This window comes from Canis lupus, chromosome 24, assembly GCF_048164855.1.
Source record: "Canis lupus baileyi chromosome 24, mCanLup2.hap1, whole genome shotgun sequence".
Classification (NCBI taxonomy): domain Eukaryota; kingdom Metazoa; phylum Chordata; class Mammalia; order Carnivora; family Canidae; genus Canis; species Canis lupus.
In genome coordinates, this window is record NC_132861.1 from 43,278,470 (window position 1) to 43,291,869 (window position 13,400).

Below are 13,400 nucleotides of genomic sequence, written 5' to 3' on the forward strand. Positions count from 1 at the left end.
AAAATCTTTAATATATATATATATATATATATATTCAGCAATAAAACAAAGGAAGGAAGGGGAGTTAGAAGAGATTTCATGGCTGTTCATTCTTTTTTATTCCATCAGTAGTCACTGCTGACCATCAGTGACTTCTTGCTGCTTGCCTTCAGCTATAACTTGACTGATACCACCACAGCTTTACAAATTTAATAATGGCTGAAAGCACTGGCCTATTTATAAACTTTGAAAGGCCCTGGTTAAAATGCATTTTGGTATCTCCTGTTCCTCAGAGTTACATTTAGTCCTCAAGTATGCAAACCCTATGGGTTTAGTCTCTACTAAGATTTTAGTTGTATCAAACCTTGAATAGACTGGACTCCTTTAGAAAGAAAAGGTAATAATCAAGCCATTGGAATAACCTTCATCCTTAGACGCTGGCATTTCCCTCGAGTGAGCAATTCTTATTGTCATACTAATTAAGTAAAAACATAAAGGCTTTCCCAATGCTTTTCACAAGGGAACACTTCTTGCAGATTTTATTTTATGAAATCTGTAAAATGCTAGGAGGCATATTAATTAATAGCTAAACACATATGGAATACATAATTAATTATCAAATATGATACCCTTTAAAACCTGAAAATACTAAAGAGCCAATTTTCAGTAATTTGTCCTGGAAAAGAGCTTTTATTTCCAAAGAAAGGCAATAGAGATTTGAGACTGCAGGGGTGAGTTCGGTTTTGTCTGCTGGAAAATGTCAGTTATCAGTAACTAACAGGTATATTTCTCTGCGGATTATAGTAAAGCACTCTACGGTGGATCAATGGGGGCATCGAGTTGAAAAAAGAGAAATAAGTGAGAGAGAGGGAGACTGAAATTGAGATGGATTGTGGCTTGTGGTTCTCTAAGTAAAAGACCCATTTGACCAAAACAGTTCTGGGGCCCAAATACGGAACATACGTGAGCAGTTCCCACCGCTGTTTCCTGGTCAAAGGTTATTATTTAATTTATCCCAGTTAAATCTGATCTCAACTGTAATCACCGTGCAAAGCTCAAACTCAATCCAGACCTTTCAGTTCAAACCTCCCTACACTAAAGACAATGACCCCAAACAATCTTCTCACGTGCTCTTTAGTCAGAACACTTGAATGATACCCTACCAGTAATGTGTTCCTTGTTACTTTAGGCCTAATCAAGTAAGTTAATCAACTTAGAAAGGAAATAATGAGATCTGTCATGAACATTCAAGGAAGACAAACCTGGGATCTGTACAATATCAGACTAATTCATTTTCACCGACTTTGATTGAATATTTGCATGCAAATCAAGGCACTGAGTCAAGCACTGACGAGAATTAGGTCCTACCACTCGCACCCTCTCAAGGCACACAGAAGAAAGGTGGAGATTCTCATCCTGCTGCTTTGGCCAGATCCCCTTGCCAGGTCATAAGAGGCAGGTGGTCGTCAAGGGGGCAGGAGTTACAGTGCCAAGGGCTTGGAGCTTTCTGATTCCTGACTCCAGCTATGGGGGGTTCTTGAACACAATAGTACATGGGGCCTGCCGAGTCTTACTCCTCCAGCCCTTCCAGCAGTTTGTACATACCTAATCCCTGGTATTAAATCCCTGTCTGCTTGAGATACTTCGTGCTTTTTTTCTACAATTAATCCCAAATGATGCACAAGGGTCCTACTGCAGTAAACTAGGGTTCAGACGGAAGCCAGGCAAGAGACGAGAGAAGAGTTGGTGATGAGTTGTCATGATTCATTCACACATGCAGGCCTTCATTCCATGATTCATCCACACAGACACTTACTGAGTGTGTACTACGTGCCTGGCACTGTGTCACTGCTAAACAGCTTTGACCTTTTAAGGAACCAGGGTGATGAGGGTCAAAAAAGAGAATGGCGGGATCCCTGGGTGGTGCAGCGGTTTGGCGCCTGCCTTTGGCCCAGGGCGCGATCCTGGAGACCCGGGATCGAATCGCACATCGGGCTCCAAGTGCATGGAGCCTGCTTCTCCCTCTGCCTGTGTCTCTACCTCTCTCTCTCTGTGACTATCATAAATAAATAAAAATTAAAAAAACAAAAAAGAGAATGGGGAAGGAGCCTCCATAGTGCGGATAGTAAACCCTCCTGCTAAGGTTCCTCTGGTTGTGTGTGTGGTTTGAAAGCCCTGATAACCAGCTTGTGTGCCTTCATCTCTGCGTCTTCTATCATTCTTGCCGTTTCTCTTGGGTTCACTTAAAGCTCCCTTTAGGACTTTGCAAAGAGATATCGGTTTTCCACCATGAGTATCTATAAATAATTACTTCTACTACATATCTTAAAATACAAAAACAAGCATACCCCTATTTAGACACAATTAACGTGATATTATTTCCCACTAGGGATAAGATCTATTCTTTTATTCTAGAAAATGAGGGATAAATCATTCTCTGAAAACATATGCACTAAAATCCACATAAATGATTACGAGCATAAAGGGCATGCAATTCCCTTTAAAAACAGCAAGGTGTTTAGGCTGACATGAATAAGTAAAAGAGAATCCATTCAAATTAATAATCATAAAAACGCCCATGCTAAAAAAAAAAAAAGCTGATGAGTTATTGCATTTTCATTAAGTATCAACAAATTCTCCAAAACTTATCAGACAGTTAACATTAATTGGACTTGAACATGAGCCTTGATATTCACAGTAAGTGGCAATGGTAACACTTTGGCTGGAATCTATTTGGGTTTTCTATTGGAACCTGCGAGTAACAAGTGTCTGCTGCCCAGAAATGATCCTCATCCTGCTGACTTGTTCTGTCCTTCAAGAATCTGCTACTCCTGATACAAATACTGAAGATGCATAATGTCCCACTGCACATGCAGCTAAACAGTAGCTGGCCTTGGAAGCCCATGCCATCCAACCTCTTCTTAAAGCTAGTGCCAAGTGATCTCATCACCGTCAATGCCTACTGCATTCACAGATAGATCCAACGAGTTTACCAACAAATCATTTCCTCCCTGTATAACAGATGAGTTTACAATCCTCAAACCTATGTTTTAATATTTAACCTTTTATTTAGTGCCTACTTGTCTAAGGGTCTCCACTGGAAGCTGATGGTACAAGGATGGAAAGACACAGTACCATGACTTAAGAAGTGTACAGTCTAGTAAGGGAGTCAGATGGCCCAGCACAGACAGAATCTTCCTAAAACAAATGAAAAACAAGAATGAGGGAGGCTTAGGCGATTGGACAAAGTCCCCAACCCTCATGTGTTCATCCTGCACAAGAGAAACAAAGGGAAATCAGTGATGAGGTGAAACTAGTTAAAGGGAAAAGAGAGCACTAGTGGTTCCCATGACCTTCCTTGAAGCATCTCGCATGTCTTCTCTCTCTAGTTGCTGAGGAAGAGTGACACCCTCACCATGGGTCAAGCTGGGAGGCAGTGCATCATCCAATTTCTCATCAACTCAGCTATGAGGAGCCACCTGCCATGGGTAAGACCCAAACGTGCTGTCAGCTACGAAACAGTTCAACCTCTGCTCTCTTCTCCCAGTGCTGACTGGGAGCTCCTGAGGTCCCATGCACCTTCAGCCCACATAGTTAGAGCTATCATGGGTCCCCCCACAGTGCTTTTTGGAGATGCCTCGAAAACCAAATCAGACAGGCTCATGCCCAAACATGTCCCTGGGTAAAGAAAAACCAAATACATTTCTCATGACACCATTTCATTTCTTAGTAACAACTCTTTGTCTATATATCTTTCTGAACCCGTTTCTCCCTTACCAAACTCTGGGTAAGAACAGCCTATAAATCCTGTTTAAATTGCCTCACCGTTGGTTCTCTCTCTTATAACCTGACTTTTGCTCCCATTTCAGTGCTCAGCTCCACTGAAATGTTTTCCGACAAGGTTAAAGCGATGCCCAAGTAACACTCTGCAGGTCCTTTCCCCATTATCACCTACCTCCTTCTCTTGATTTGTGATGAGAGAGAACTCTCCCCTGGTTCTCCTTTCTAAATACTGTTTCTTCCTCTCCTTTTCTAGTCTTTTTTCTCCCTCCCTCATGCATCAGCCCATTTGGCTGTGTAGGAAATCCATCAGAAGTTCCAATGAACTGCAACAGGAAATACTTATTTATCGTGCATCTGCTCATTGGGGCTCAGTGGATCCGTGGATCTCTGCTGAGCCTGCTCACGTATCTGTGCATTGGCTCGGGGCTGTGTTAGATCTGGGCTGGGCTTGACTTTGTCTCGTTTCTCTTCCTGCGCATGAGACCAGTGGGCTAGTTCTATCATATCCTTCCCTTGGAGATGAAAGCAGTGTTATGTGCGCAAGGGGAAACACGCACATCCTCACAGGCTGAGGAGCTGAAATGGAAAACCGTCAACCCCACCTTGTAGTGTTGGCCTACGCAAGTCACACAGAGGAGCCAGAGCAGAGGGCAGGACAGGAGACTCTTTCATGAGAGAAACTGTAAAGCTCCATGGTTAGAGGCCAGGGATATAGGAAGGGAAGAAGAATCAGAGATCAAGGCTATAAATCCAATCTACCATGTTCCTCCCCAATAATTTATATGTGTGCGTATTTATGTATATGTGTATGTACATGCCCACATACACAAACACTCACGGATGCACATACACAGGCATACACACACACACACACACACATACACACACAGCAGTAGACCTCAACACAGGCCAATCCTGCCCTCCTCCACCAGGGGATACTTCTGGATGTCAGGACCTGACATCACTGGTGATGGTAGGAGGTGCTACTAGAACTTAACATGTTTCGTTTTCCATTAGGAGACTATTTGGGATGCTGCTAAATAGCCTACAATCCACAGGACAGTCTTCCCTACAAAGAATGTTCTGGGCCAAAATGTCCCTTGTGCCTTGGCTGAGAAACCCTAAAATGTATATGCACACAAACTCACATACACAGAGAAAGACAGTGAGAGAGATTGCCCTCAGTCTGGCAGTGATTCTCGGCTACTGCTTCAGCCACTGGGATCACGGGACTGGGATCAGTGATCCCTAAATCCCCATCTCTCAGAACCGATCCAACTGCCAACTGTCTAATCCCCTACAATGGCTCCTCATCAGGAACACAGGCTTTTTTTTTTTTTTTAAGATTTTATTTATCCATCCATGAGAGACACACAGAGAGAGGCAGAGACACAGGCAGAGGGAGAAGCAGGCTCCATGCAGGGAGCCCGATGTGGGACTCGATCCCGGGTCTCCAGGATCATGCCTCAGGCTGACGGCAGCACTAAACCGCTGGGCCACCGGGGCTGCCCAGGAACACAGACTTTAACTGAATTTATCTCCAAACCCAAGTCTGGGGTCCTCGTTTGCCTGTTCCTATGAGTGGCACCACATTTGTCCCAGTCACCTCAGCATGACATCAGAAAAACACATGGGTTTGTGTCATTGGGTCCCAGATGCAGCTCAATGTCCATCAGTTACTAACCGTATGTCCATTAACCAGGTACGCAGTCTCCTGCAGCCTCAGCGACCTCATCTGTGACATTACCTTTAACGAGGTTGACATTAAATTACCTGATATGGGTGAGATTCAGTAAATATTAGTTCCTTCTCAGAGATGAAACCTTGGGCACATCTTTGGTCGAGTTAATTACCAAGCTGGAAAAAATCAGGAGCTATCATTCTTAAAGTCTTATCTTTACATGCCCCGCTCCCCGCCCCCCACCACCACCATTCTGGGCATTCACTACTGCTTGTAAAAACCACTTGTTTTGCTAATCATATGGGGTTATTTGTACCTGCTTCCTAAGATTGTTGTGAGTACAAAATAAAATGGTAGAAAAGCAAAGAGCCCCATTTAGAGCAAACACTGAATAAATATGAACTGCCATTATGTTTTATTTATACTATTCTTATTTTATTGGTCTTAGGGAAGAAAAGTCACCTATAAAGTTCTTTTTTGGCTTGTTTTGTTTGGAGGCTCTATGCCCAATGTTGGGCTTAAACTCATGACCCCGAGATTAAGAGTCACATGCTCTACCAACTGAGCCAGCCAGATGCCCCTAAATTTACTTCTTGCTCAAACTTTTTCAAGTGATTGTAGTAAAATCACCATTTTCAACAGATCAGGTGCTGCTATGTTACACACATTATGTAACATGCATCATCTGATCAAATCCCCAGGACAATCCTATGAGAGCATCCTATAAATGAAATCAATGAAGATTAAGTAGCAAAGCCAAAGCCACACAGTTAATGGGTCAGAGTTATGATTCCCTTCTCTTTCCTACTTCCAAGGACAGGGAAGCTGTTTCCTGTGTCCTTCCCTAATCCCTAAACCCTACAAACATAGGGAGACCCTGGTTTCTTCTCTTAGAGACACAAAAATAGAAAATACAAAGATTAAGGCATTAAGATTTGGTATATTACCTCTACCTTAAGTTTTTGCATCCCAAGGTGAGGGGGAGAGAAAAATGTTTGATACCAAGAAGAAAAGCTTTCAATTCTTTAATGGTAGAATGTGAAGCATCACTAAGGTTTACATGTGGTAGATAGATAAGCCCCCCTCAATTTATAATATTTAGGGGAAACTGACCTTTTTTTGTATTTTGGGACAAAGGCTACATGTCTCCATTTTTTTATTCCATGAATTCAGAGTAATTTCTGATTAACAAATTACTTTTAAATTGCTTTCTCTGCATGTTCTTTCAGAAATCCAATTCCAATTCCATTATTGGGGGGGAGTGAATTAGAAAGTGAAGAGATGCTTGCATAAAATTAACATATCAATGGATTTCTTTGCATTGATAAGCAAATTTCTTTTCAGATCAGAAACTGTTCATACAAAGATGCTCATTATAGACATTAGAATCTGTCAGTACATCACATACTGTGTACCCATGCCACACCTGACATGTGGCCAACTCCAAATAGACTCATCAGGCCTTTACTGAATGAAGGCTATAGAATAAAAAATACTTCTGGATATAGGCAGACTCCTAAAAAGTTTTTGATTTATAGCCATAAAATTACCACTCACCTTATATGTGTGATTATTATAGGAATTTTTAAAAATCTATTTGGTTCTACTTTGACTTTCCAGGGTTTTTTTTTTAAGATTTTATTTATTTATTCATGAGAGGCAGAGAGAGAGAGAGAGAGGCAGAGACACAGGCAGAGGGAGAAGCAGGCTCCATGCAGGGAGCCTAATGTGGGACTTGATCCCAGGACTCCAGGATCACACCCCGGGCCGAAGGCAGGTGCTAAACCACTGAGCCACCCAGGGATCCCAACTTTCCAGTTTTGAGGTTGAAAAGAATAAGACATCTTTGCATCAGTTCAGTGTAAGGGAAAGTAAATTGTAACAGCTTCATCTTGTATATGTGACTTTTAATACATTTATAAGCATGTCAAATGGTGTTGGAGAGAACTCATATAAGCAACATAAAAACATCTAAAAGCAACGTTTATCATTTCGTCAGTTAGCAAAACTGTCTATAACCCATGTTTGTATTAGAGTTACTCTTACAATTCTAAGACATTCATTTAGAGGCTGGATCTAGGGAAATATCATGCTTTTCTTTTACTTTAGAACAACTATGATGAATTTGAATTAGGAAAGGAAATCACAATGCCAGAATTTGCTAACATGTTCCTTTATTTTCTCATTTAATTGAGTAAGGAGCATGGCACTTTTTGGACAGTGTCAGCATTAGTCTAAATAATTTGTTTTGGAGGCAATATCCCTGCTAAATGGAGTGAAGATAATTTGTAATCTTCACTCAAAAGACTCTTTACTCAGCAATTTTCCCTTAACATATCTTCAATAAAGACATCTCAGTTTCACCCACTTAAGGTCCCTGCCATGGGGTAATTTCACTAAAAGTTGACCACATGACATAAAGAAGACAGCCCTATCTATGATAGCACATCTGACTCATGATAGCCTTATAGTGCTTAACTCCAGCTTTAGAATTCTTATCTTTCCCACCTAGCGGTTCAGCTGGAAGATAATGATGTGAGGCTGTCTAAAGAGGATCAGACGGGTAATATCAAAAGCACCAGAGTCCTAAGTGCTCAAAGCTTTCAGAAATTGAAGTCTGGGTTATATCTCCACGGGAGGAAAACACCATGCATGCGTTTGGTCAGAAAAGAAAATAATTTCAGAACCATGTCTCTTAACCCCTCACGCAGGATCCCTGTAATGTTCCTTTGGACTAATAACCTCACAATTGGATCTCAAGAAGAGGGTCTTGCTTCCAAGAAGGCATTCAGATGTGTCATGAAAAATAAACAAGTCAAGAGCGGAGAGCAAAGTAAGAACATATGAAACACACCATAAATCTCCAGCACTGGGCACTCAGCTGTGAAAATAGCTTGTTAAAATCACCCTATGTTTGATTAAAAAATAAAACATTTCTACAAAAACAGCCACGTTTGAAGTCCCACTGCTACAAGATAAAACGAAGCCTTTAAGGGACTTTTGAGATAGAAAGACATGTTGTGTCTATAAAAACAAAGTTCTTTGGGCCTTGTATATGAAATCTCACTTCACGCAAGGTATAACAAGTGCCTTCCTGAAAACCTCGACCTGGGCAAGTTTAATTTGGTGGGAGGACACCACGGAAGGAACAAATGCCCCATCTTATACTTTGCCCACTGTTCTCCGTCATAATGGGAATACTGAGCTTTGACTGCATTGAAGAAAGTCAAGACTAGACATACATCAGGTTCTAGAACATTTTCACTGAAAACCCAAACATATTAACTTGACATCATTGCTATTGTAGATGTCTCAGGTTGCCCTTGCAGTTATGAGGGAAAACAGATGTCTCTAATTCGAAGTCACTGAGTTTCTTTCTTTCCCAATTACCTCCACCTAAAGCATGAGAATCTCATATTATTAGAGACCTACATCTATTCTGCCTAAAAGAATTCGTTTAGTTGACAATGTCAAATACCATTCTCTGGAAAAACAGAATGGCATCTTAAAGAGGGAAGCAGATAAGGAATGATTTCCAAGGAATCATTAGAGCTCTTTAGATAATATCAAGTCGTTCTATAGAAGCACATTCTAACCACCATTTTCCCCCATAAGTAGCATTATTATAAAATGCCTCTTTCTTTTCTTAACCTAACAAGCCTAAAGCTTTCCTCTTTATTCTTCCTGAAGAGTCAAGGCATGGGTCTTGCACTGAAACCATAATGGTCTGATACTACAGAAAAGAGAAGCAACACGACGTCCTCAGGAGAACTGCTTTCAATAAGCAAAAACACTGCGGCAAGTTACGTGGAACCTAAGATTTATCTGGATCATTCTGAAACAAGAGCCAGGAATTCTGTGAGGTCAAGCTCTTGTTCTACTGCCAGGATTTCTTGGGTTTCTTACCACAGGCATGAGCTTTGGGTCCAACAAGTCTTGCTCAGTGCACATGCATCCTTCAGGGCCCTGAAGCATAAGCCTATGTTGTATGACATCCAAAGAGGGCTCCTGGGGTGGGGGTGGGGGGCAGGACTCCTATCAGTCTCAGAGGCCAACAGTTAGCCATGGCTGTGTTCTGTGCAGAACATGAGAATTCTGGCCCTCTTCCTCATTTGTAAAACGAGAGACATAGACAAGTATTCCTTCTAAATTTGTTCACCAACCACTGCCTCCATAAAAGGCAAAAGATAAAAGGATATCATGGTTAAGTAAATTTGGAAAATGTTGTAAAGGGGGATCTTTTTTTTTTTTTTTTTTTTTTTTTTTACAACCAGGCTTTCAGAGCCTTTTAACAAAGCTTATTTGCCCAATGTACTCGTATCTCAACCACATGAAAACATTAAGTAATTTCCACTGGTTAAAGTTATAAGTACCCACTTCATGGGGTTTTCGACGTCTCTCAGAAGAAACGTCTTCTTTTTGGTCAAAACAGACAGCAAATGCTCTTTCCAGAGGTTGGTGAAGAAATTAGGATAATTATATATCCCACACAAAATTTAATATGCAAGGATGAAGTTCCTACCTCCATTCACCGTCTGGTCCTACAGCCCACCTCCTTGATCTCAGAATTCTTCCCCTTTCTGAGATTAGGATCACTTGACCTTTCCAAAGCCCTCCCCCTCATTTGGTCTGAGACCAGGGCTCTCCAGCAATGTTCGCCACAGGTTTCCTATTCAAAGTGAGTTAGGAGTTAATAGACTATTTTCTTTGGCAGCCTGGGGCAATTTGCTCTCACCGTGTTCATGCTTTTTTTCCAGTTTTCTTTATTCCTTTTCCTGGCTGAGTCTCCACCATCATTTTTTGGCTTTCTGCTCTGCTGCATTTCTCTGATGCTAAAGCGATGCTGAGGACTTTCTTTCCCTCTGCCAGAGCAAACAGCCAGAGGACCAGGTCCTGCCCAGTCCACTATGGTCACACTGGGGAAGTTGGCCAATGCCTGGGAACTTTCAGGAACCAGAACTATCTCCCAACGATGTTTGCATCATTCAACCGTGGACATAGTTTAAAAGATCACCCTCCTTCCCACCCCACCCACTCCCCAAATCTTGCACTCTATCATCAGTAAGTTAGAAACCAGTTGGAAAATGCTTTGAATATGGGCCTACAATAGAAGAAAAAAATAATAATTTTAACTTAAAAAGAAGTCAAGGACTAGGTTGGGTGGGAGGGTAGAAACAGAGAACTGACTCCTACTTTGCTCTCTACTTTCCACATAAGAAGCAGCAGATGTGGTTTTTATTAGCCACTTTACATGGGTAGATTTGCACCCACTGGCCTTGACACAGACCATTTTGAGGCAGGAAATTTAATATCAGGAGGCAGGCATCAGTAGCTTAATTTATTGCAGGATTCCATGAATGTTGAACTGAACATGTATAAAAGAAGACACATAAGAAATTCAGAGAAGTGAAAGAGTTCACTTGGTTAGAAATTTGGAATAAGCACATTAATGTAAAATTTAAATCCCATTTTAGTATGGCATCCTGATTGCACATGACTGTCCAACTGTGAGTTAAAATTCATCCTAAGAGGGGAGCCTTGGTGGCTTGATGGGTTAACTGTCTGCCTTTGGCTCAGGTCATGATCCTGGGGTCCTGGGACTGAGCTCTGTGTCAGGCTCCCTGCTCAATGGAGTCTGCTTCTCCCTCTGCTGCTCCTCTTGCTTGTGCTCTCTCTCTCAAATAAATAAAATCTTTAAAAAAAAATTCATCCTGAGAGGAGATGACACTGGGCGGGGGGGTGGAGGGGGCCACACCATTCCACCAGAGCTTGAAATTTGGGGTTTCTTTCTAGAAGATCTCTTAGTCAAGAAATCCTCTCATTGCCTAAAAAGATGAAATTGAAAGTATAAAATGATTGAGGGAAAGACTTCATTGATCTCCTTCACATTTGAAAGTGTATAATCACCCCTTCTGTTCTCCATAGAAGTTTTTCTTCCTATATTGTAAAACTAGAACATCACACCCTGATATTTATTTTAGTCTCCAAGCTCCATTTCAGCAGAATTGTAATAGTCTACAGTAAGGTCATATATGTTAACAGTTTCAGGAAATGCTTACACGTGCTAGTTTACAATTTGAAATAGGTCCTTTTAATCACATCAAACAATATTTTGAGTAAAAGGAATTAGAAGACCACAAAGGAAATGATGACTCCCTAATGGTGCAGTGCATTTTTTTAGAAGATAAAAATAAGGCTTCTTACATGCATACAATAGTGCCACTCAGGTAAAAAAAAAAAAAAAAAAAAAAAAAAAAAAAAAAAACTGTATATATATATATATATATACACACACACACACACACACACATACATACATACACATATACAGTGCCTCCTTCTTGCTTCTGGCACAGGCAACAGTTTTATAGTATTTAAAGACATACAGACACCACCAGATTTCTTCCTTTTCCACTGATGACAATAGAATTTAGAGAAATCGCTCTCTATGTATACTCATAAAGACGCAGATCAATGATCCTTTGACTCTACGAGATGGTTTAGTCCTCTAAAAGCCCTGGTGCTCAGATAAAGTCTACCCCAGGCCTGCTGTGGTGATGGATAACTACTAAAATCAGATGCAGAGTTGGGGCCCCTCTACAAGGGATGATCAGCAGCAAAAGGTTCTAAGTCCAAAACCCTTCCCTGCACTTACTGGCTCCTGGGCGAGCCAGATACTCAGTGAAATCCAACGTTATAGAACAAGCTCTGGCAGCTATACAGACATCTGTTCCATCAAGCAGAACCACTGCACTATGCATACTTCTCAGAAAACACAGCTAATCTATTCCTACTGAATAAATCCTCAAGTGGACTGTTACCCAAGATATTGTCCATGTTCTGCATGACCCAAGCAGTTGGTAAAACCAACTAACGAGGGCTTCCTGCCCACACGACATGGGGAGAAGATGGAGGGGGATCTCCACCCCCAGGTGAACACAGGACATTGGACACAGCCTGAAAAACACATCAATATCCAGTGTCAGGACAGGGTAGCTAGCAAATATAAATAAAGTTCCTACTTCTTTTTTTAAGATTTTATTTATTTATTCATGACAGACACAGGGAGAGAGAGAGAGAGAGGCAGAGACACAGGCAGAGGGAGAAGCAGGCTCCATGCAGGGAGCCCGACATGGGATTTGATCCCGGGTCTCCAGGATCACGCCCTGGGCTCAAGGCGGTGCTAAACCACTGAGCCACCAGGGCTGCCCAAAGTTCCTACTTCTAAAAGGGCTTTTATTCTCCTCTGTAAGCAAACTTGAAAAACATCTTTGCCAGCTCAGGCGTGTACAGAAACTGAGTCACACAGGTCAGAGCCATGCCCTGGGTTGATCAACAACAATAATTTAGTAAGTACTAGCAGCTAGTACTTACAGATATTATCTTATTTAAAACTACCATGACTCTATGAGGGCAACCCTATAATCATGGCCATTTTATAGATCAAGGAAGAGAGGTACAGAAAAGCTAGAGTTTGCCCAAAGTCACAAAAATAGTAATTTATGAAGGCAAGAAATTCCAGGCCCTCTAATGTGGGAGACTGTGCTCTTCATCATCAGCTTCAAATGCCCCTCTTAGTCCCAAACTGGTGCTCTAAGACCGTGAGCAAGGGCATTGCAGAGCCTGTGGGAGGCAAGATAACCATGTCCTAAAGACGTCCAAACCTCACCCTCTGGAAACTTTACTTCCATTGGTTGACTCTTTTCTATCATGTAATGGAACGTATTCACAGGTTCTGGATTCAGAGGCTGCTAATCAATCAACCTCAAAATAGGAAAATTGCCCTGCCGTATTCATGTGGGCCTGGTGTGATCATCAGGGCCCTTGAAGGTGGAAGAAGAAGGCAGAAGAGGGAGTGTCAGAGTGACGCCCAGCAGAATACCAGGTCGGTCATCTCTGGCTCTGAAGTCAGAGGAAGGGAACACACACCGAGGGCCACCTCAAGAAGCTGGAAGAG

General features: G+C 41.7%; 1 protein-coding gene and 1 long non-coding RNA gene across 6 annotated transcripts in view; both read right to left on the reverse strand.

Annotated features, from left to right (window-relative positions):
* Nucleotides 1-13,400, reverse strand: part of PID1 (phosphotyrosine interaction domain containing 1) — a 225,682-nt gene that overhangs the window by 56,167 nt on the left and 156,115 nt on the right. The gene's annotated exons all lie outside the window — the stretch shown is intronic.
* Nucleotides 1-13,400, reverse strand: part of LOC140616131 (uncharacterized) — a 28,666-nt gene that overhangs the window by 2,832 nt on the left and 12,434 nt on the right. Inside the window, exon 2 of the long non-coding RNA XR_012016656.1 lies at nucleotides 5,536-5,619. This is a non-coding gene — a long non-coding RNA (uncharacterized lncRNA). The remainder of the gene's footprint in view (nucleotides 1-5,535; nucleotides 5,620-13,400) is intronic.